This window comes from Myotis nattereri (assembly GCF_964212035.1).
Source record: "Myotis nattereri genome assembly, chromosome: 5".
NCBI classification, from domain to species: domain Eukaryota; kingdom Metazoa; phylum Chordata; class Mammalia; order Chiroptera; family Vespertilionidae; genus Myotis; species Myotis nattereri.
Window position 1 is genome coordinate 89,000 of NC_138080.1, and position 22,622 is coordinate 111,621.

The 22,622-nt window shown below is 45.7% G+C and overlaps 1 pseudogene across 1 annotated transcript; it reads right to left on the bottom strand.

Moving 5' to 3' along the window:
• Positions 1 to 13,413: 13,413 nt before the first annotated feature.
• LOC308520569 (UAP56-interacting factor-like) lies at positions 13,414 to 14,368 on the bottom strand (annotated as a pseudogene). Its single transcript has one exon. The product of its transcript is annotated as a UAP56-interacting factor-like (transcript).
• Positions 14,369 to 22,622: the final 8,254 nt, after the last annotated feature.

Genomic DNA, 22,622 nt, shown 5'->3' on the forward strand with positions numbered 1-22,622 from the left:
CTGGTTCCTTGCATAGCCTTCCTTTTCTTCTTTTTTCCGCTTTTCTGTCATCAGGGCAACTCTAAGTCTTTGGAACAATGGGACAAGGAGCTTCTCTGGGTCCATTGTGGTGATACACGTAATGCTCTGGTACCCAAATTGGCTGCACTGCTCCTTCTGGAAAAATACAAACACAACCTCTTCCCCACATCATTACTAGATCTGGTAAAACTCTTGTCTGGTTTGTGTATCCTTCTACCAGGCTGAGCCGGCAGAGGCTATTGTACAGGAGGCCCAATGCTTTTTGGCTGCTGTACTGAAAGGGCGAGGACTATGCCCTCCATCTTGCCCTGGGTCCTCCATTTTTGGGCAGAGCCATGTGCTCGGCAGAGGCTTCTTCCCGGAAGAAGCCTCTGCTGGCCACACCCAGGATTTCTCTGGACTAACCAATGATAATCAAGGGAAGTGCACGCCATCACTATGACCACATCCTGTGTAATGAGACACCGACTCGCGCCTGGCCAATCGGCGGGGCCCACAGACCCCTCTCCCGCCCTTACTATAAAACTCCTTGTCCCATCAGGCTTCGCTCTCTCGGCCACTTGGCTTGCCATTGTGTCGGTGAGTGTGGTGGATGGGGAGCTCAGGCTATCTTGAAATGAAGGACTTTTTGCTTTTGCATCGGACTCGCTGGCTCCCTGGTGGGTCCTTGGGAATCTTGAAATCTGGGCACAACAGTACAACCCTCTGCATGTATTTCCAAAAAACATAACATATAACATTATTCTCCCCCCTTTTTTCTTAAATCAGACCAATGAGTAACATATTTTGAATTCCTGATTATTTCAGAGAAAACACATTTTATTTTTTCAAAAATAAGTTATACATTAGATATTTAATTAATTTCTACCGATTCAATTTGCACTTAAACTTTCAGAGCTTACAACTCAAATATTAGCAGTTCTTTGATTAACTACACTTTTATATTTTTAAGAATAAATTTTAAAATCTAATAATTAACTTTAAACCATGTTTTTTCTGCCCAGGGAAACTGAGAAGCAAACTTATAGGTATTAAAAAATGACTACTAGCGGAAAGCTGATTTCAAAGGAGCCACCCTCTGGCCGCTTGTCCTTTTCTGGGAAGGTCAGCTAGCAAAAGGTGTAGCCATTGAAATGCAAATTAACATTGCTAAAGATGGCTTCTGGTGGGAATTGGATTACCTGCCTGCTAGGGGAAGGGCGTGTCTACCCCTCTCTCCATTAAAAAAGGGTGTAGCTTTAAACTTTTTAATGGCAAGAAAAGAGACCTTAAACTTTCAGAGCTTTAAATCTTAGGTAGCAAATTAAATACTTAGCATTTTTCAAATCAATACTTTTACATTTAAGGATACATTTCAAATAAAATATAAGGCATTTTCAATTAATAGATTAACTTCTATCATCAAGACTTTATACTAAGCATACTCAGATCAACATTTCAGTATTATAAATCTCAATACTTTTAGATGATTTGAACTTAAAAGTTTTAAGTTTCCAGCCAATAAGCCTGGCATAGCTGGTAAATTTCAAAATGGTCACAATTTTCCTGCTGGGGAAGTCAAGAAGCAGACCCATAGCTATTCACATGTGCTATCAACTTCCTGGTGGTACTTGCCTCAGGGTGGGAAATTTCAAAAGAACTACTTTAAATCGCCTTGGGAAACCAGCCTGTATTTCTTTCTCAGGTTCATCGGCGCCATTTTTAAGGCCAAAACAGTCTCAGGTTTTTATTCTGTACACAGCAAAAGGTCAAGTTCAGCTCAAAACTATGCGCACTCATTTTTAAACTGGCCTTTTCCCTTTACATGTGCACAGAAATCCGGGATGCATTTCTAAATTTTGTAAAACGTTTCAAATACAAGAAGGACTTTAAATTAGAATATTTGGGGGGGGGGGCGTCCACACTGGATGGCCACATAAGCTTCTTTCTTCCCTTCCCCCACATCCTGCATTGGGGGAAGTTTCAGCAAATGACTCAGATAGCGTATTTTTCCCAAAGTCATGCTTAATAGAAAAAGACATTTTAAATTCTTTCCTATTTCGCTTTCTAAAGTCATGGCTGGCACCCAAGGTAATCTTAGCCAAAGTTTGGTTGTCATAAGATGTTCTCCGGTAATTTTTAAATAAAACATTAAGTAATCTCATTGTAGGAGAGCTTACAGCTCTGCCCTCTCTTGCCACCTTTGAATCTCTCCACACCAGAGGCGGATTCCGCAGTGGGTTTTCATTTCTTATTACAGATTTTCGATTCCAAACACAAATTAAGATATTAATTTGAACAAGAAACCACATTGAGGTGACCATGGCACTCTTTTTTTCAGCCTGATTTAAAAGAGTACCTTTTAATATTCCAATTTCTTTATAATTTGGCCTTTTTTACACAGGTGATTCTATTCACGGAGAATTAAACATTTCAAGATTAGGACATGGAGGGGGCCATGAAGGCCATTCCTCCCATTTTTTCTTTTCTTTCTGCTCCTCTTAAGGCACCTTTCCTTCCTCAGAAAAGCATGGACACACTTGTATAAAACATTCCGTCTGACTGGGCGTAACCTTAACTCCTCTGCTAGCAAGCATATGTGTTAAAAGATCAATACAGAGTCTTCTTTCTTCTAGACTCAGTATGGCACATCTTCTCAATCTAAGTTCTGTACTATCCACCCACTTACCCTACTTATCCTCTATAGGGGGGTCTGCAGCACCCTACGGTGGAGTCCTATCCATCCTGAGTGTGGGAGGCTTACCTAGGGGAATCCTGTTCCAGGGGTTCCCAAAGGTGTGGATGGAGTCGGAGGAGAAGGAATGACATGGAGTCAGTGTTTGGGTGATCATCATAGCCAGATTCTTCCTTTTTATTGTCCTCTTACTTTTGTATTTATACTATTTGGTCCTCACCTGGGGAAACAACCTTTCTTCTCCTAGCCAGGTTCCTCCCCCTATTGTCCTCTTATATCTGCATTTATCCTATTTGATCTTAACTCCATCCATTCCATTCCAAAGGCTAGGGCGTTTCTCATCTCCATTTCAAGGTCCCTTGAAACATCCCTGCAGAGACTGCCTCAAGCAGCCAGGGTGGATGGGCTTCCAACACTGCTCTCAGAAGCTTCGGGGAGGAACAGAGAGTAAGGAGGGATGGGACAGGAGTTCTGAACTTAAACCTACTTGCTCACTTGCAACCCTCACATTTTCATGTCCAGGCTTCCTGTTGGTTTGACTTTCTCCTTCCTGTTGGTTTGTGTGTCTGGCAAATGGCTCTGTCAGGAGCAGCAGGAAGCATGGCAGGTGAGCTGCTCCCTCGAGCAGCTCCTGTCTGGACTACTCCATGTCCTGGAGGGACAGAGCCCTTCCTCCTCTAGGAGTCTTTGTCTCTCTCCTGGGTCCTTCCCTGGAGTTTGTAAACAAGCTTAGATAAGCCACACTCAAGGACTACCTGCAAAGTGTCCCTGAAATAGATCCCCTCCACCTCTACTTCCTTACACCCACCTCATACCCATCACCTCCAGCTTTCACCAGGAGTGTCCCCTCACTTCTGTCAAAGTAAATTGAAACCTGTAAAGAATTTTTGTGAGTTTATTTGAGCCAAACTGTCGACATATGCCGGGAAGCAGAACCTCAAAGAATTGAGATAGTGCTCCGGAGAATGGCAGGGTTACATCCGTATTTATACATGAAATTCATTGGTGACAGATTTAAGGGGGTGGATTAAGCGAAGCGGGGAAACCTCTGTGATAGGATAAAAAGTAAAATGATGGACACATACTTAGGTGGGTGTAGGCTCAATTAACATGATAATGAAGGAATTTGTAGCATCTGTCCTGGTGCCCAGAACATTTGGTTTTGCCCCAGGGGCTCCAGAAAAAGGGAAGTTACAAGTTACCCAGACATTTCAAGGGAATGTTATCTTAGAGGCAAAAAGGCAAATGGGCTCAGTAAGGATCAAAGTTGATCTTGTCAGTGAAGATACCGGCCTAGGACATAACTGCCCACCATCACTGCTTTTAGTTAAAGTTTAATTTCAGACCATCCTTTGTGGTTATTTTAGGTCTCTGAGTCTGCTAGGCTGCCACGCAGGCCTTCCCTGAGCTTGTCAGGTCAGCGTGTGGCCCCTTTCGTCCACACTTCCTTTCCCAGAAACTGTCCCAGGTTCTACTAGAAAGGAGACAGACTATTTAGGACTGGGCTATCACCCCAAGAGCTCTCAATTGCTTTTGTCCTCCATGCTTTTGTCAGAGGATTAATAAAACCCTGGCCTGACTATATAAACCTATACAAAGAGCCCAGATGACCTGGCTCCATGGTTGAGCGTTGACCTATGAACCAGGAGGTCACGATTCAGATTCCCAGTCAAGGCATATGCCTAGGTTGGGGGCTTGATCCCCAGTTTGGGGCATGCAGGAAGCAAGCAATCAATGATTCTCTCATTGATGTTTTTATCTCTCCCTCCCTCTCAAATCAATAAAAGTATAAAAAAATAAACCTATACAAAAGCATTAACCTTTGATGTGTAAATTCTTCCAATGTGAGTGAAAGGGCGAGTCATCGCGGGGCCTGACCACGCTGCTGGCGGCCTCGGGCACCGACTCCCCAGCCCACGGCGGGAGCCCGGCGCAGGCTGCCACCCGCCTGCTGCCCGGGACCAGACCCACGCAGCAGCAGCGGCGGCAGGGCGGGGCGTGTGCCCTCGCCCGAGGAGATGGAGGAGGAGGCGATCGCCAGCACCCCCGGGAACGAGACGGAGGACATGGACTTCCTGTCTGGGCTGGAACTGGTCGATCTGCTGGACCCCCAGCAACCGGACTGGCCCCTGGAGCCTGGGCTCAGCTCGCCATTGGGGGGCGAGGACGGCGCCCTTCATCTTGCCTTGGGTCCTCCATTTTGGGATGGTGCCATGTGCTTCCTCACGGGAAGAAGCCGCTGCTAGCCACACCCAGGACATCCTGTACCGACTCGCGCCTGGCCAATCGGCGGGGCCCACAGTCCCCTCTCCTGCCCTCACTCCACCCCCGTTTAAAACCCTTTGTCCCATCAGGCCTCTCTCGCTCTTGGCCACTGGAGCTTACCGTTGCATCGGTGCGTGTGGCAGGGGAGCCAAACCTAGGTTTGAAATGAATGACTCTTTGCTTTTGCATCGGACTCGCTGGCTCCCTGTGGGGGTTCTTGGGAATCTTGAAATCTGGGCACAACAGTGAGAACAACAAGTGAGCTATCTCCAACCCTGGGCTCCTTGGGCTGCTCAATTGGAAACACATGGTATTTAACAAGGTCCCACGAGGGGGCTCTGTGCTTTGTAAAGAGGTGACTGCGTGGCAGGTGTAACCAGTGCTGTGAGAGTCTTCAGCTCCCTGCAAGCTGTAGACCTTGTGCCTGAGTTCCGTTCCCACTCGAGGTTGTCTTCAGGGACAGGACCTCCAGGAGGAGAACGCTACCACTGCATAGCCTCGGGCTAGTTTGAACAGTTCCAGGGAATCACATCCTTAAGTTTCTGACCTGTTGGTTTAAACCATCAAGTCATCATCAGCTAAGTCTGCTCTATCTGATCCCCCTCAGGTCCGGGTAAGAGTTAACTGCTGTCACCTGCAAACTTGGCCTCAGAGACTTGGCCCTTGGCCCGTGTTCTATGCTGCCCCCCTCGCCACCTTTCCCCACTGAGCGGCAAGGGTCTGGCACAGTCACTGCCACCTTCTGCCCCTCTTTTCATTGTGCACAAAGAGCTCCAGTGAGTGAAATTGGACAGTTTTTGTCCTTTTCCACCTGATTTATTCCATTTAGCATAACAGCCTCTGGACCCACCCATGTTGTTGCAAATAACAAATGAACAAAACAGATTCCTAAATACATGTTTCCCTGTAAGTGGAGCCTGTTGTTGCCCAGACCTGCGCATGGCTGGAAAGATGTCTTTGCTGGAGCTGTGGTTACTGAGTACCACAGCGGAGGGGCCGGAACGACAGACGGTCTCCGGTGGAGGCTGGCCATCGGGTCAAGGCCCCAGCCATGTTGGTGCCTTCTGCAGGCTGCGAGGAAGAGTGGGCTCCATGTCCCCAGCTCCTGGGGCATCACCCTGATCTCGGTCCATGTTCACATGATGTTCTCCCTGAGTGGGTCTGTGAACCAAACTCCCCGCCCCCCTTTTAAACAACATCAGACATGTTGGAATAAGCCGACCATACTCTAGCATGACCTCTTTTTAACTAATTACACTGGCAGTAGCCCTGTTTCTGCATAAGGCCGCACTCTGAGGTCTTGTGTACTGGGACTTGACTGTGCCATTGTGGGGGACACAACTCAACCCATAAGTCGGAGGGGCTTGCCTGTCTTACCTCCGTCACCCTCCCATCTGGAGCCCCAGTCCTGGCCCCGAGCCCCACGGAGGGAAGGACACCTACATACATTGCAGTTGGCGCACATCCACTGTGGCAGAGGCACTTGCCCTGTAGGTCTGCCACCCCTTCTGGGCACCTGCTTTTGGGAAAACCCCAACCAGGGCACAAAGTGAGAGTACAGGCAGGTGTCCCACCAAAGACTCCCCAAAGGGGAGACACATTCTTACGCTCCCTTATGCTCTGCTTAGGACTCTCGGCCCTCCCGACAATTGTCCTGTTATTCTCTTTGTAGGTGGCATGATTAACTGCCTCACCGTTTCCAGGCGGCCGCCTACACCTGGCCCCACCTGCACCTGGTCCGACTGGTTTCTCTGACTGACCCTTACAATGGACATAAATACCCCGCTCCCCATCCTTGGCCCCGCTGATGCCATCTTGGTCTCGGCCCTTCTGCTGGCAGATGTAATCATAAACTTGTAATTCCTTACCCCTTTGGACCTTGTGCATTCCTCCTTCAGTGACCCTGACACTCCCCACCCCACCTCCAGATCTGGCTTCAAATGCCTTTAGCCACTGGAACATTTTTGTTGTGTTTGGGGGCTGCTTGGCTCTGGTGGTGCCCTCGGGTCTCTGGGCACAATTCCTCAGTCCCGCTGGCACGAAATACTCTCCCGACCAGGCGCAGTCACAGAGACCAGGGCCCCTTCTGCCTCGGTGCCTCCAGCTGGCATCTGGGCCCTGAGGATCCCAGGCCCCTTGTCCCTGACGGGCTGGGCTCCAGGCCCTACCAGGGCATGCTGGGACTGTACAGGAAGGGCCTCTGTCTGCAGGCACCTGGAGCTGTGTGTGATGTTCATTTTCAAGTCGATAGTCCGAAGAGAGATGGCAGAGATGCGGGTGGGGGCAAGTGAGCCCAGCCGCTGCTACCAACATGAATGGATCAGGCAGCACCACTGATGTGCCTTTGGAAACAGCTGGCATCTGGTTTTAGTTTTCAGCAATATTGGAGTCTCATTCTGGGCATGCCTGTCCCATGGAAACCCTAAATACCTTGGCTGTAGCTTAGTTCTCAGGAAGCTGGTATGTCTGTGACCTATCGAGGGATTCCCCAAACTGGGGGATGGTGCAGTGCCGGCCACAGCAGGGTTACAGCCGTGGGAGCGTGGGTCCTCCCAACTGGGCAGGAAGAACTGCCTTGAACCCTAGTTAAAGCTGAAGAGGACTTGGAGTCCCCAGGTTACTTCCCCTAAAGCTCTGCCTGCGTAGGGAATCAACCAGTTCCCTCTGTGACTAGCTGGTTAGCACACTAATGAGTTGAGTTAGGCTTAGTGTAATGGGAGTTGGCTGAGCTAACAGTGCCTAAACTTCCGTGCTGGGATAGTACTTAAACATTCGTGCTGGGAAGTTAGCTGGAGAGGTACGGGAATATCTGGGCTATACAAACATAGAGATGGTCCATGAAATCACTCCCGAGACCCAAGTTACTTTGATGTGCTACATAGTAGCCATCCAAGTGAAGCAGCAATTCTCGATAGCCAGCTGCTGCTCTAAGTCATCTATGCACATGCGACTCATAGAACTGAGGTAGGTTTGGTCTTATCAGTCATTGTCTGTGTTATTTGCTCAGTTCCGGATTAGCCCAGTGCTGTCTGGTGACCCAGTCCTTGTTCATAGCTCCCAGGCGGTGTGGGGACCGCTAGGGGCCTAGTACTGGAGACTGACTGCACAGGCAGCGGTTTTATCGTTCGAGGGAAGTTGGGTCACTTGGAGGGGTAGGGAGGTAAAGGACGGGGACCTATAACGGAAGAGCTGGGGTGAGTACAGGCCCAGCTGGTTTTGAAGTGGCCCATCTCCATTCATGAAGCCACTTGTCTGTACCCTCAGTCTGAGCAGACATCAGAGTCTGACAGGCTTCTTTCCTGGGCTCTGAAGAGGCTCATGGTGGGGCAGGGAAGCCGGGACACAACACCGGTGGTGCGTGTGGCCCAGAGAGGGAGTCAGCTGCTCACTTGCTCTGGCCCCAGTCTCCTGGTGTCTTTGGCCAGCCTCTTGCTGAGGCCACGCTCAGTGGGAAAACTCAGACGCACTAAGATGCCCGAGGGCACGGGAGGTGAGCAGAGAGCTGCTGTCCAAGTGGCCCAGTGTGCAGAGCTTCCATAGGTTGGCCCCACTGAGATTCAGTGACCTCTGAGCATGGAATTTACCCAGAGAAACCTGCTCAGCCAGGCAGTGCTGGCTGCCTTCCAGGGCCCTCTCCGTGAGCCTGAGCCTGAGGGCAGATTGGGAGCGTGAGGCTCCACCCTGGAGCATCGGCCTCCCTGGCCCCTTTTTGTAGGTGATTTAGTTCCACAAGGCTGCTCCTCTGTAGTATCTCCTTCACCAGCCAGGACAGAGGCGCCCCAGCTATGATGGAGGTACGTGAAGTGTGCCCCTTACATCATGAGCAGCCACAGTCTGCCTCCTCGTGCTGCCCCTGTGTGGCCACACTGCCTCGTTCTCACAACTCAACTTTAGTTCCCCTTTTCCCTGCAAATGGGGGGAGGTCTGTGTGCCTTTCCTGGAAGAATCCGTTCAGCTGTAGAAATTGAGGTCGGATGGTCAGGGTGCCAGGACCCAAATGTTCAACTTCCACAGTCTGCTGCTGTGATGCCCCACGGCCAGCAGGAGGTGCCAGAAGGCACCACAAATACTCATATTCTCCACCAACTGGTGGACAGAGAGGGTGGTGCTGTAGGGCTCAACCACAGTGTGGAACACTTTGGGTGAAAATAACCACATTGTGGGTCATGATGCAGTTGGGATACTCTTCATAGATCATGCTGATGAGCAAGGTGCCCATCCCAGAGCCCATGCCCATGCCCCTGCCCCTGCCCCTGCCCAGTGAGTTGGCCCTTTGGTTCCAGGCATTCTTCTGATTAGTGTCACAGTGCCATATACAAGTACTGGAATGAAAAATGCACCCTTAATCCTGGAGGATGGCATCCCATCCTTAGAGCATTGCCTCTGAGAAGGCCAGCCAAAGTCGTGTTTGAAGCATCAAATTCACTGAGCCATCAGCTGACTCGAGATGGAGCATCAGATGCCATCAGCACATTCCATGCCATGGCTCATGCTTGCAGCTTTTCTGTGAAATGGATGCCTTAGTTTGATGTGATGAATGAAAAAAATGACCAGTTGCCTAACAGTGCCCCTCCTTCCTCTTTGCCATCTTGCCCTCTGGAAGTAGCCCTTTTTAAAGAAGGACCCTTCACATCATGTGCACTGTGGCCTGTGCTCTGAGCAGCCAGACCACTTAGGTATGTCACACTGAGGTGGATTGCACTTTCTGGTGCTGGTTTGATATCAACCTTGGGCTCTACCTGTTTTCTTTCCTCCATGTTTCTCTGTGCCTACTCGTGGTCATAGCAGAGGCTTGCTGTACATTAGCTTTCTGATGATTTTTTCCCCACAGCCTCCATTCTGACTTTATTAACAATTTTCGGTTTTACAGCACTTGGTAGGGTAAGCATTCTTCTGACCAACAGAATATCCATTCCCATGAAACATTCAGGTAAAAAAGACACAAATTATTTTCATAAGCCTGCTTAAACATCCCCACATTCATAATCCCATCAAACCTTTTGTTGGGAGAGCAACCTTGATGTTCTCTCAATCTAATTCTGGCCCAAACCAGGGCTTCACAAATGGGTTTTGGTACCACAGTCTGCGAGGCTCCCATGTCAAGGAGTCCAGAAACTTCTCTAGCTCCTGAACATTTTACCTACTCTGGTGCAAAGGCTTAGGGTCCCCAGGGAGGGGTTGAGTCAAGGGACTGTGGGGTTTTTTTTGTCAGCCTTCATCTTTGCTCAAAGCAATTGCAGGTTAGATTTCTCATTGTAATTTTTGAACAAGGATAGAGCAGACTTGTTTGGGGGATCAGTTGGGGACCCTTTTGACCCACACAACCTAGAGTCGTACTGTATTCAAATCTTTGCTTGAACCCAATCAATGTTCATTTTACTCATATCTAACTATTGAGGGCAACCGTGGTAAGGGGTATGAGCATGGGCTCCTTCTCTGGGTGGTTCAGTGGCATAAATTCTGGGCAGGTTCATCAGCTGAGATTAGCATAGGGAAAGACTGAGGGAGTCTTTAGTGGCAATAGCTTTGGGGTTCCTAACAGCCAGGAGGCCTGCTTGGGTTGTTGATGGTGAAGTTAGCTAGGGTCTTCAGTCATTTTCTTCCAAAATGGGAGGTTTCAGCTGAGGGGATCCCTGCTGATCACAAGCCATATGGGACTGGGGGGTGGGCTGACACAGGGAAATATTGCCTATGATTTCCTATGTGGCCATCTTTGATATTTGTGTTCCACTGGATAACAGTAGCTCCTGCATTGCACTCCAGAGCTCTCTGAGCTATTTTCATCAGCAAGTACTGGTAATCATTGTTTTCCTGGAAGTACAAGTGCTGGGACCTCCTAGTCCACCAAACTTGCTGATGTTATACTCAAAAATGTTTCTTTCTTTTGTGTAAGAAATAATGATGGTTATTGGGGAACAGGAATTTTCAATGGTATTGACGGTAGCTGGGCTTTCATGGTGCTAAGCTAACTGGGAGAGGCTAGGATCCAAGGAAAACTAGCTGATTTTGCTTCCTCCAAAGGCGCTGATGACTGTCCTTCATACTGACATTTGGCTCAGGAGATTCAGAGGACAGACACTGTGGGCAGTGATGAAAGGTAGATTTTCTAGCCTAGCCTGTTTGTCTCAGTGGATAGAGCATCAGCTCATGAACTGAAGGATCCTGGGTTGGATTCCAGTCAAAGGCACGTGCCTGGGTTGCAGGTTTGAACCAGGGCACATGCAGGAGGCAACCAATTGATGTCTCTCTCACATAGATGTTCCTCTATCTGTGTGTCTCTCTCCTTCCCTTTTACTCTCTCCAAAAATCACTGGAAAAATATCCTCGGGTGAGGATTAAAAAAATGTGGTTACATGGTCTTTTAAAATGTATCTTTCAGTTATTCTCAGGCGTTCTGGACTAAAGGTTGTGTGGTATTGGCGAGCAGCCCTTGGCTTTTTGGCCATAATGCCTTGTAGAAATAGAATGCTTCTGAGTTCCCGAATGTTGTCTGTGTTCCTACTGGGTTTAGAGGTCTAATATAGCCACATTTGATGTTTTTAAAATAACTGTCAGGTTTGGGATTGTCTTTCCTCAAGTTATTTTCATGGTGTAGTCCCATGTGCTCTTATTCTGTATTATTTTTTTTTTTTAAATAACAAGAAAACGAAAACATCTTTATTCCATATTTTCACAAACTGTTCTAAAGACAGCAAACTGCTCAGTTGTTTATCCTTGGCTTTAAAATATACTGGTAATTCTAAACCAGTCTAAAATGTATTGTTAATGAATAAAATCTAAGCATTTATACTTGCAAAAATGTTTTTGTAATGAGTGAAGCATTGGCCTAAGGAGAGACTAAAATTTATTTTCAAATTGTGTAACTGGCTTCCAATAATCCCTTATCAGTAGACTTACTGGCAAAATACCAGATATTAAGGATCAGATTTAATTCTTTGGTAGAAGCATGAAACTGTTTCTGAGAGCTTTTCATGGCTAGCATAAACTAAGTAACCCAAGGAGCATGGGAGACAATAATGAAGTCTAGTATACAATGCAAGTCAGGCAGGAGCCATAACTTAACGTTTTGTTTTTAAACAGGGAAAATCAACACTAACAATACATTCTAGGGAAGGAATCTAAAACCTACTTAGAAGCTTTAATATTATATCAAACTAAAAGATTAAGCTTCAAAATGACTAAATTTATAACTGGATATTTTGCTGCATTTTGGCTTTATACTGTAACTTGTAGTATACAACAATCTGAGGACTCTTAGCACTAGCTTGGCACAACTGACTAACTCCTCCTACCCCTCCCTCCAGAGTGTGGGGGGAAATAATATTCTTCTCACCATAAATGCCTCAATTTTATACAACTCAGAGTGAAAGGTACAAAAACAAGGTTACAACTATATTATCATTTTGCATTTTTTTCTTTGTGACATATACAAGTATATTTTTGTTTTGGGGGCTGTATACTGTTTAATTTAGCAAGTTTTAAGCCTATAAAATTAAACTTTTTGAATAAGAAGAGTATAGGACTTTATAGCTTTTAATTTTATCATCAAAATATCTAAGGAACTCAATCCACTTTAATAATGATAATGTTTCTAAATATCACTTGAAAAATTCTTTGTGAACACTAGACTCAAGACTACACTAAATCCAAACAGTATACCTATGACCTGGGTTTTAAAGTTTTTCACCTCAGTAACCTGCCTTCAACCTGCTACTTCCTCTCATGCTTTCTTCATTTACTTACAAAAATTGTCAGATTTTTACATTGGACTTTCTCCTCCAAGGCTCTATTAGGCATATTTGTAAACATGCATTTATTGCCTCCAAAGAGCAACATCTTAAACTGAGACTTATGCTAGAGTCACCTTTCTTGTTAAAATTTCAACTTTAAAGATTTATAACTCTGGAGCATTAGCCTAACACTATCTGAAAAATGAACCAAGTTCCAGATCCTCCCATAAATCTTAAAACCCAAAAGTAGTCTCTAAGTTTTTAAATATCTCTAATGAAGGAAGTCAACTGCACTTATTATATCAACACTATTAAAGGATAAGGGACAGCAACAAAAGGACCTATTCATATTTCTGAAGACCAAGATTTACCATGGCAAAGTACAAAAAGTGGGCAAAGGAGATGAGATCCTAAATACCACTATCATAAAAATAATTTTTGTCTTTCTGTCTTTCTGCTGTATGAGGAACCAAAAAGTCAACTAGAGAATTGTTCCATCTGGCTCAACCAAGAAATCTTTAACAACAGGTAGGCATATTCCCTGTTATTCTTTCAGGGCATTATTTATACATGTTAAAAAAAAAACAAAACTTCAAAAATAAAAAGAGTATTTAGCCTTGCGAATATTTTTAAATAATGTTTCTTGAATTTCTGTGATAAACTCTTCAAGTAATTCAACTTTTTTAACAGAGTCATCACTCAAAAGTCCCTTTAACATGGGTTCTATCCCATGGTTACAAAGCGGCTTCCTCCTTTGTTGAATGTGAGAGTGGCTCTTTGTTCCTTCAGGATTCCAAATCGCTCATTCAAAGTCATCCCTGTCTGTTTTCCCACATTATTTATATCAAATTGCAGGGGAACACCTTTAGGGACTTTCTTTACATCAGATTGCTCCCGTTTTGCCAAGAATGAGGGTACAGCAGTACGAGTTAATCATGGTTTCTGAGTTACTGGGCACTGCACTGCTCCAGGGTTATCAATGGATACAGTTAAAATTCCTCCATTTGTGGTGGAAGTCCGCCATTGACGAGTTCCCTTTGCTACTACATCATCTAGCAGCTGTTCTGTGTTCAACAGGGCCTGAGCCTTCAGGCCTCTTCTGAAAAGAAAAGTTGCCTGACGAGTGTCTTTCTGATGACTTAATTTATTTCCACTCCTGGTATAATTGGTTGGGATGTTATTTTTTCTATTTAGCTGGTTAGGTCTCTTAAGAACTGCAACTGGTTGTCTCTGCACTTCATTTTGTCTCAGAAGGTTTGCCTTCCTTTTTAACGCTGGAAAATATCTCTCTATATTCTTGTCACTTAGAGGCGGTCGATTCGTAGGACTAATTCCTTTTCGAATTCGTTGTTTTCCTAGTTGCAAGGCCAGTGATAACTCCATAAGGACGTCTCTTCCCAGGCATCATTCTTCCTCCACGGCTCAGATTATTCTTACCAAAACCGGAACTCTGTTGGGCTCCCCATCGTACTCTCATCCTGAATTGTCGGGCACCACTTTGCTGGAGTCTTCTATTTAGTCGTGGAAAATTCTGCTTCTTTCCTTCCTTTCGATTCAATTTGATGATATTGTCCAGAGACATAACAATTTCGTCGAGGTTTTCATTACTGCGGGGTTTCGGCGGCGGCAGCGGGATCCTCGTGGCTCCCACTAGCCGAGTACCAAACCGGTTCATGGCTGGAGGCGTCCTGCGGATTCAGTCAGTCGACAAGGCCAGAGACCTAGGCCTGCCGCCTCCCACTTCTGCTCACAGACCAGCTGCACCAAAGGAGCGCGCACGCGTGCTAGCAGAGTCCTCGCCTCCCACCCGCGGCTGCGCGCAGGGGCCTGTATTAGTTTTGAAGGAAGTGTGGAGAGAGCTGCTATTGCCTGCAGCCCTTCTTCCTCTTATTTCTGATAAAAACTACGTTTCCTAACACAAGTGTGAAGTAGAGTTGCAGCACCACTGCTCCTGCACTTTAGGGCTATTATGAAGTAAAATAAGGGTGATTTGTTGGTCTAACAACCAAGACAGCTACTGAATGCCTAACAGGAAGGGCATTAACACAGCATGGGTATGCTGGACAAAGGGATGATTTCATCACGTTACTCAGAACAGCATGCAACCTGCACCCCAGTCCAAGGTTTCAGGTTCCAGGGGCCCAGAAGGAAGCCCTTGTTAGGTGCACCTGGTGAGCAGGGTCACTACAGGGGCACATCACAGGCTCCATGTCATGAAAATGCCACGAGATAAAACTCCCTACAGCTAAAGTACTTGGTGTCAAGACGAATGGTCCTGGGTTGTCCTAACTCCCTCAGTGTCTCCGTGAGCTCAGCCCGGATCAGGGCCACTCTCTCCTGGCCCACAGGCTCTTGGGTCCTGTAACACTCCAGGGGGACGGGGTACAGCTCGAGCTCTAAACTGCGCAGCCAGGCTGTGTGGCGCAGCAGCTTCTTTACGGTGGCCATGGAGAGGTGGTTCTCAGAGATGGTGAAGTCCCTGAGCTGGTGACAGTGGCTCAGGACAGGCAGGATGGCCTCGACTTGGGAGTCCACCATCCCACAGTTATCCAGGAGCAGGTCCTGGAGGGTGGGTGTCACTGCCTCCAGCAGAACTCGGAGGGGTTCGGGACTCAAATCGGTGAGGTTGGCGGCATACAGACGCAGGGACTTCAGCTGCCTCAGGTTCGGGCACTGGAACAGGTGTGTCAGGTCTGAATGTGTCAGCTGCCAGCAAAGCCATATGGAGAGTTTGTCCAAGGGGGTCTGCAGGCACCTAAGTATCTGGTCCAGACTGCCTCAGAGGAAGGAGGGAGATTCCAAGTAGAGCTTCTTGAGGTGCTACAGCCTGAGCATCAGAGAGAGGAACTGGGAAAAGTATTGCTGTTCTTCCTGCTCCTCCCTTTCCCACTCCTCTTCCTCTTCCTCCTCCTCCTCTTCCTCATCCTCCTCCTGTTCATCCTCCTCCTCAGCTAACACCTTGATGTGGCAGACAGAGAGACTCTGCAGGTTACTCATCTGACCCAGGTAGAGAGCAAATGTCCCCAGGGTGGGCAGGTCCCAGGTGTAGTCCACTTCCACCTCCTGGAGCAGTCCAGCTGCACCGCATCCAGGACCATCCTGGCCCTCTCAAAGGGCACATCAAAAAACCTCAGTGACTTGCAGCACAGGTGTGCCAACCCTTTTCTCTGCCGGGCCCATTGGATGATGTACATGAAAAACGTATCCCTGTCCCTTTCATTGAAGTTAAGGTCTAGGAACATCTCCAAGGGAGCCAAGGGGTGCTCCTTGTTGGGGCTGGAGCTGTGCACAGCCACTGGTCCTGTCTGAGAGCACTTCTGGGTGCTGTCTCCACACCACAATCTCCAGAGGTTGACATTCATGTTCCTTAAATCCAGCACCCGAAGTTTCCACCTCCTGGGGCGAATCTCTTGGGCAAGCAGAATGTCAAGCCCCTAAAATACTGCTTGTAAGTCCATGAATGGAGGCAGCCTCATCAGGCTCCCCAGAGGGAGGACAGTGAAGGGCCAGGCGTGCACCAAAGCCTTCAGGAGCTTCCGCATTCTCCTATGGTAGGCCTGTAAGAGCTTAGATCATTTTAAAACTGTAATAGCAATGTGGTTGAAAATCACATGCTTGGGCTCATTTATGTTCATATATTCTATTTGTATAACAGTACCTTCCATTGTCTTCTCATGTTCTCAAGAGCAGGATTTTTATTCTTTTTAAAACTGCCTAGTATGTAAACAATAACTTAACATATCTACATAAAATATAAAATGAGTGCCGACAGATAGGAGGTGTGGATCTCTGTCCACGTGGTCAGATTTTCAAGATCAGATTCCACCTGGGTAGTAGTTTTCAGTGGAGGAGCCAATGGACTTGGGGCTCATTTGGAAATCCTGGCGATAGGCAGCACTCTGAGAGGCAGGGTTGCTTCAATCCAAGTGTTGGGGGAATTTACCATCTTTTCCCAGAGAGCAACTTCCTCTGAAGTAGAGTCCATCCAGTCCACTTCAGTTTCAGAACTTTTACCTGAAAAGAAGTTTTGAGTTAAAAAAGGAATAACGCATCGGGGAGTTGGAGGGAACTTGTTATTCTTTTTTAAAAGATATTTTCTATTAATTTCACAGAGGAAGGGTGACGTAGACAGAGATAGAAACATCAATGATAAGAGAAAATCATTGATTGGCTTCCTCCTACCCACCCCTCACTGGGAATGGGGCCAGCAACCTGGCCATGTGCCCTGCGGGGGAATTGAACCAAGACCTCCTTGTTCAAACACTGAGCCACACCAGCCGGGCAGTCATTCTTTAATTATAAGCACCAATGGAAGTCAGCTAGGAAGAGTTTTAACGTCACTATAAGAAAGAACTGTTGAACCATCCGAGATGAGTACTCTATTCCCAGAGTAATGGTTTCTCTTCTCAGTCATCGAAAAGCTAGATGACAATCTGTCACAGGCATGGGGGAGTGGTAGGAAGGATTCCCACCGTGGGTTAGAAGTGACAGTAGATAAGCTCTGAGGAAGCGTGACTACAGCTTTAGCGTTGAGCAGACTCAATTTGAATCTCGGCTCCACCACTTACTCTGTTACTTAATTTCTTAGAACGCTAGCTGTTCTGGAGATAGCATTAGTAACTACTCATCAAATTGCTGTTAGGGTGAAGTGAAATAATGCAAATAAAGCACTCAGTACAGTGACCAGTGCTCCATAAATGTTGGTTGCTATTATTATTCAAAGCACACTTTTAGCTAGAAAAGGCCATAATGTTTTTTCAGGAAAGAGTAGTGACCAGAGCTCTTCTGTTCCCCCCACAATAAGGTAAGTTCTGCGTGGTGACACACTGCACCCTGTTAATCTTCATATCCAGAGCCCGCAGCACGCAGCTAGCACGCCTTCATTCACTCATTGTATTACACTTAACGGAAATATCTGTGTGCATTAGGAAGGAGCACAGGAACAAACCTCTAGCGTCTCCAGAAGCATTTGGCTCACAGATGATAAAAAAAATGTAACAAATATTACCGGTTCCAAAGCTGATGCGAAGACCTCCCAAAGACTGGTTGGTTAATTTGTAATGGTCTCAGACAGTAAGCTCTATGCAGGCTTCCGTCAGATCTTCAGGCCTGAACCCATCGTACACCATGGTGTGGATGAAGACAGGGTTGCTGGTCTTCCCCACAGCTCTTGTCCTCTGGTGACTTTTCCGACTTATATCTGGCAGGATGATACTACCAAAGGAAACATGATTGTGAGAGCATTTGAATGAAATAGTGGACACTTGTGCTTTCCATACACTTCAACGTAGCTACTGGTGGAAGGAAGGGAAGGGGAGAGTGTAGAGAAACAGCACTGATGGTGGGAGCCCTCATGCGGGAAAGACGGTGCATTTGAGCGGACCAGACTTGCCTTGAACCCTGACTCTGCCACTCATTGGCTGTGTATTGCAGGGAAAATCAGTTAACCTCAGACACTTGCTTCCTCATCTGGAAGATGGGAGTGGTAACGCCCACTTCACAAGGTTAGTATTAAAATTACATATTAAGCCAACAGCTTAGCTCAGTTTCTGCATTTAGTAAGTGCTTACTTTGTGGCAATTGTTTGAGGATTCCTTTAAAATTTGGAAGCACAGTCTATTCCTGATCATCTGGGATAGCCTAAGGAATTAGTCTTGTACAGAAATGGAAAAGAAGAGAAACCTCCCCAATTTGTTAGATTTGATTTGGGAAATAAATTATATATTTTCAACCATTTACATTTAATTTGTGGTAACAGCTGAATTAACTTTAACCTATCATGCCACCGGTAAAGGCAAGAAGGTCTGAGACTAGTCTCAAAATAGGAGACTGACCTGAGTTGAAAAATGTTACCAGATGACATCTATGAAGAATGTGTTGCCTTTTTGTTTTGTGGATGGTTTCTTTTGCTGTATCGAAGCTTTTTGGTTTGATGTTGTCCCACTCATTTATTTTTGCTTTTACTTCCCTTGCCTTTGGGGTCAAGTTCACAAACTCCCCTCTGAGACCAAGGTCCATGAATTTAGTACCAATATTTTCTTTGATGTATTTTGTTATTTTAGTCTCATATTCAGGTCTTTAATCCATTTTGAGTTCATTTTTGTGTAAGGTGTCATACCCCCATGCTCATTGAAGCATTGTTCACAATAACCAAGACATGGAAACAACCTGTGTCCTTTGATGGATGATTGGGTAAAGAAGATGTGGTACATTTATACAACGAAATACAACTCAGCCATAAAAACAAACAAACAAACAAAAAGATGAAACATTGTCAATTGTGACAACATGGATGGACCTTGAGTGTATCATACTAAGTAAAATAAATCAGGTGGGCCTGGCTGGCATGGCTCAGTGATTGAGCACTGACCTATGAACCAAGAGGTCTTGGTTTGATTCCCAGTCAGGGCATATGCCCAAATTGTGGGCTTGATCCCCAGTGTGGGGCATGTAGGAGGCAGGCAATCAATGATTCTTTCTTATTGATATTTCTAACCCTCTCTCCCCCCATTCATATCTGAAATCAATAAAAATATTAAAATAAGTCAGGTGGGAAAGAACAAGAACCATACAATTTCACCCATATGTGGGATGTAAAACAGAAAGCAACATACAAACCAGCAAAACAAAATCATAATCACAGACAATAGTATGGTTGTTATCAGAGGGGGAGGCGGGTGGCGAGCTGGGGGAGGATGAAGAGGGGAAAGGGGGTCAAATATATGGTGATAAAAGGAGAATAGACTTTGGGGGGGAGATCACAGTGCATTATACAGAAGATGTATTATAGAACTGTACGCCTGAACCTTAGATAATGTTATTAACTAATGCTACCCCAATAAATTTAATTTAAAAAAGAACATCTAGAGGGAAAATCACAAATACTGTCATATAAAATTGAATAGCTACAACTGGACTTCTGGTAGAATCTATAGAGATAAAATTAGTCAGAGGGAGTTAGGATGACACATCAATATCTGTTTAGCTACTATTTAGATACCAGGCATTTATATGTGTAACAGAGAAAAAGGTTTGCCACTTAAGAATCAAAATTGTTTTAAATTCTTATGAGCTATTAGTACAGCTCTGCTTAGCAAATACTTTTCCAGAAATTTGCAGGCTGATGCCAAAGGCCTCTCGGAAATGGGTCATAGAATAGGTGCTCCTCTAGGAGGCCAAGGGCTGTGACATCCCACTGTTAGAAATCACATAAAGTCTTTAGTACTGAATATTGTTCTCACCAGTAGATGTGCCTCCTAGAAGACATTACATATCTGAGTATGTGGTCTCTGGTTTCATTTTTACATATGTCCTTTTATCTTTATGATTTTAAAAGTATATGAAGTCTTGGGGGCGGGAGTTCATATCACAGGTTCCCCTAATTCATGGAGTCACTGTCTCAAATTATTTCATTTAAACTATGGATGATGAGTTTCAGCATCACAGAAATAGAGAACTAACATCAACCAGCAAAGGCCAGGCTACTGTAGAACTGCAAAGGCAGACTTATATCAATGCTATTACCATTTGACAAAGGGATTTAGATGGCTGCCCCTTAGCATTGGTAGATCAAGGCATTCCTTCACCCATATGTGTACTTCTCCAGTTGTAGGAAGCTTTTTACCTATAATAGAAAAAAGAGAGAAAATAAGATGTTAGTGCTCTTCCTCTCTTGGCAATACTGCATCTAAAGATGCCAATCTAAAAATGCACTGGCACACATCTTAGCTATCTCTAATAATAAAAGTGCAATATGCTAATTAGACCGAAGGGACGAATGACCTTCCGGACGTCATTCTGGATGTCCTTCTGGATGAAGCCGTGGCTGAGGCGGCAGGGGCCAAGGCAGAGATGGTTAGGGCTGACTAGGCAGGCAGGCGAGCGGTTAGGGGTGATCAGGCAGGCAGGCAAGAGGTTAGGGGCGACCAGACAGGCAGATGAGTGGCTAGGGGCAATCAGGCAGACAGGCAAGTGGCTAGGGTCAATCAGGCAGGCAAGGCATGCAGAGTGGTTAGGGGCAATCAGGCAGGCAGGCAGCGTGGTTAGGGATGATCAGGCAGGCAGGCAGGCAAGAGGTTAGGAGCCAGCAGTCCCGGATTGTGAGAAGGTACAGGCCAGGCTGAGGGACCCTCCCTGTAAGTCCATCTTCTATATTTTGGACAGTGTTACTGTCCTAAAGAGAAATCTAATTATTTTCCTCACAATAGTGAGAAACTTCCTTACAAACTCCAAGGTAAAGTGCAAGTTTCACCTTTGGGCTTGCACCCACCACATGAGCAACACCTCCAGCCATAACTTATCTGTCTCATGTGCCAACTCAGTCATTTCTCCTGGTCCCTCGGAATCCCAGACCCTTCTTGCCTCCATGCCACTAACCTGAAAATCTCTCAACCCCATCTTTCTACCCTACTCCCTTCTGAATATATCAAACTCCTCCTGGGCGGAGGTTCTACCTCATCTGTCACTTTCCAACTTTCCCAGTCAGTTGCTCTCTGCAATCTAATGATAAGCTGTACATGTTTCCATTACAACATTTACCACACATTATTCTTTTATCATTGTTTTCCTTATTATGGGCATTCTCTTGTTCTTTTTTTTTAAAAAAAATTGCCAGAATCCAATTGTAAACTCAATGACTCGAAGAAAACCCAATAAAATAGTAGGGCAAATTATCATCAACTCCCATTTTCTCTATATGGAAAGTGAAGCATCCATAAATGAAATGACTTGGTGACATGTAGTTGGAGAATGATAAATCTTGTACTATGAGAACTCTCAAGAGCCAAGAGGAAGTCTAGAGGAAGAAAGAAAAGGTAGAAGAAACAGGGAAAAGAAGAGAGAGGGAATGATGCAGACACTCAATACGTAACCAATTACTACCTCAGGTGCGCATTTGCAGACCAAATGCCTGTAGTTTTGACTATTCACAAGTTACCATGAATATATGTGACATGGAAATTGTAGTTAAACAGGGCACAAGATAGGTATGAGGTGGTGAGTCCCTGGCTTTTGAGTCTTTGGTCCACCACCCAGCATATGGCATCTCAATCTTTTATTGCAGGTTTTTAATAAATACTAGTGTCCCAGTGCACGGATTCATGCACATTGGAAGGAAATTAATTAAAAGAAATGTTTTAATTTTCTATTCATCCTTTATAATAGAAGTGTCAACTAAATTCACGATTGACAATGACAGATCGAAACACATGCTTGCGATTGGCACCAGCGAGAGCGATAGATGATAGATAGATAGATAGATAGATAGATAGATAGATAGATATAGATAAACTTGCTTAATGAGACCTACTTTCTGATGTAGCTAATCCTTTTCCAGCCCAGTGAAGCACCCCAACTTCTCTTTCAGGTAATTGTCAGAAAAACATCAGTAAATATCAACACGAAGCAGATTATTAGTGTAGATCACACAGGGTGAACAAAGGGTAAACTATTTAGCTGTAGCAGTGTTTGACTATATTCTGCACAAAGAGAAAACCTGAAGTCATTTTCAAGATCCACCATTTCTTCTTTTCAGCCGGGTCAAGTGTCTAAACTTTCTAAATCTCAGTTTTCTGGCTATGAAAAGAAAATAGGATTCTACCAAGTCTCCTATCTACGTACTCCAAGACTTCTGTGAGGATCAAATAAGATGAGGCACGGGAAAATGCATTACAAACATTTGGTTAAACTGTAAAATGTTTGCACCTGGCTATAAAGCAAGTTGGGTTCCTGGGCTGGAGAAACTGCAAGGAGGCTAGTCGCTAGGGAGAGGAAGCCAGGTGTTGCTACGTGGCATCATTACCTGGCATGCACAGCGACTGTTTCTGCGCTGGGCTGGGCTGTGGGTCGCATTTTGCACCACGGGGTCTTGGTAGCGTTGGCTGCGGGGCCTGTGTCAACTTGGGGGAAGCGGAATGTTGTTTTGTCAGTGCCAG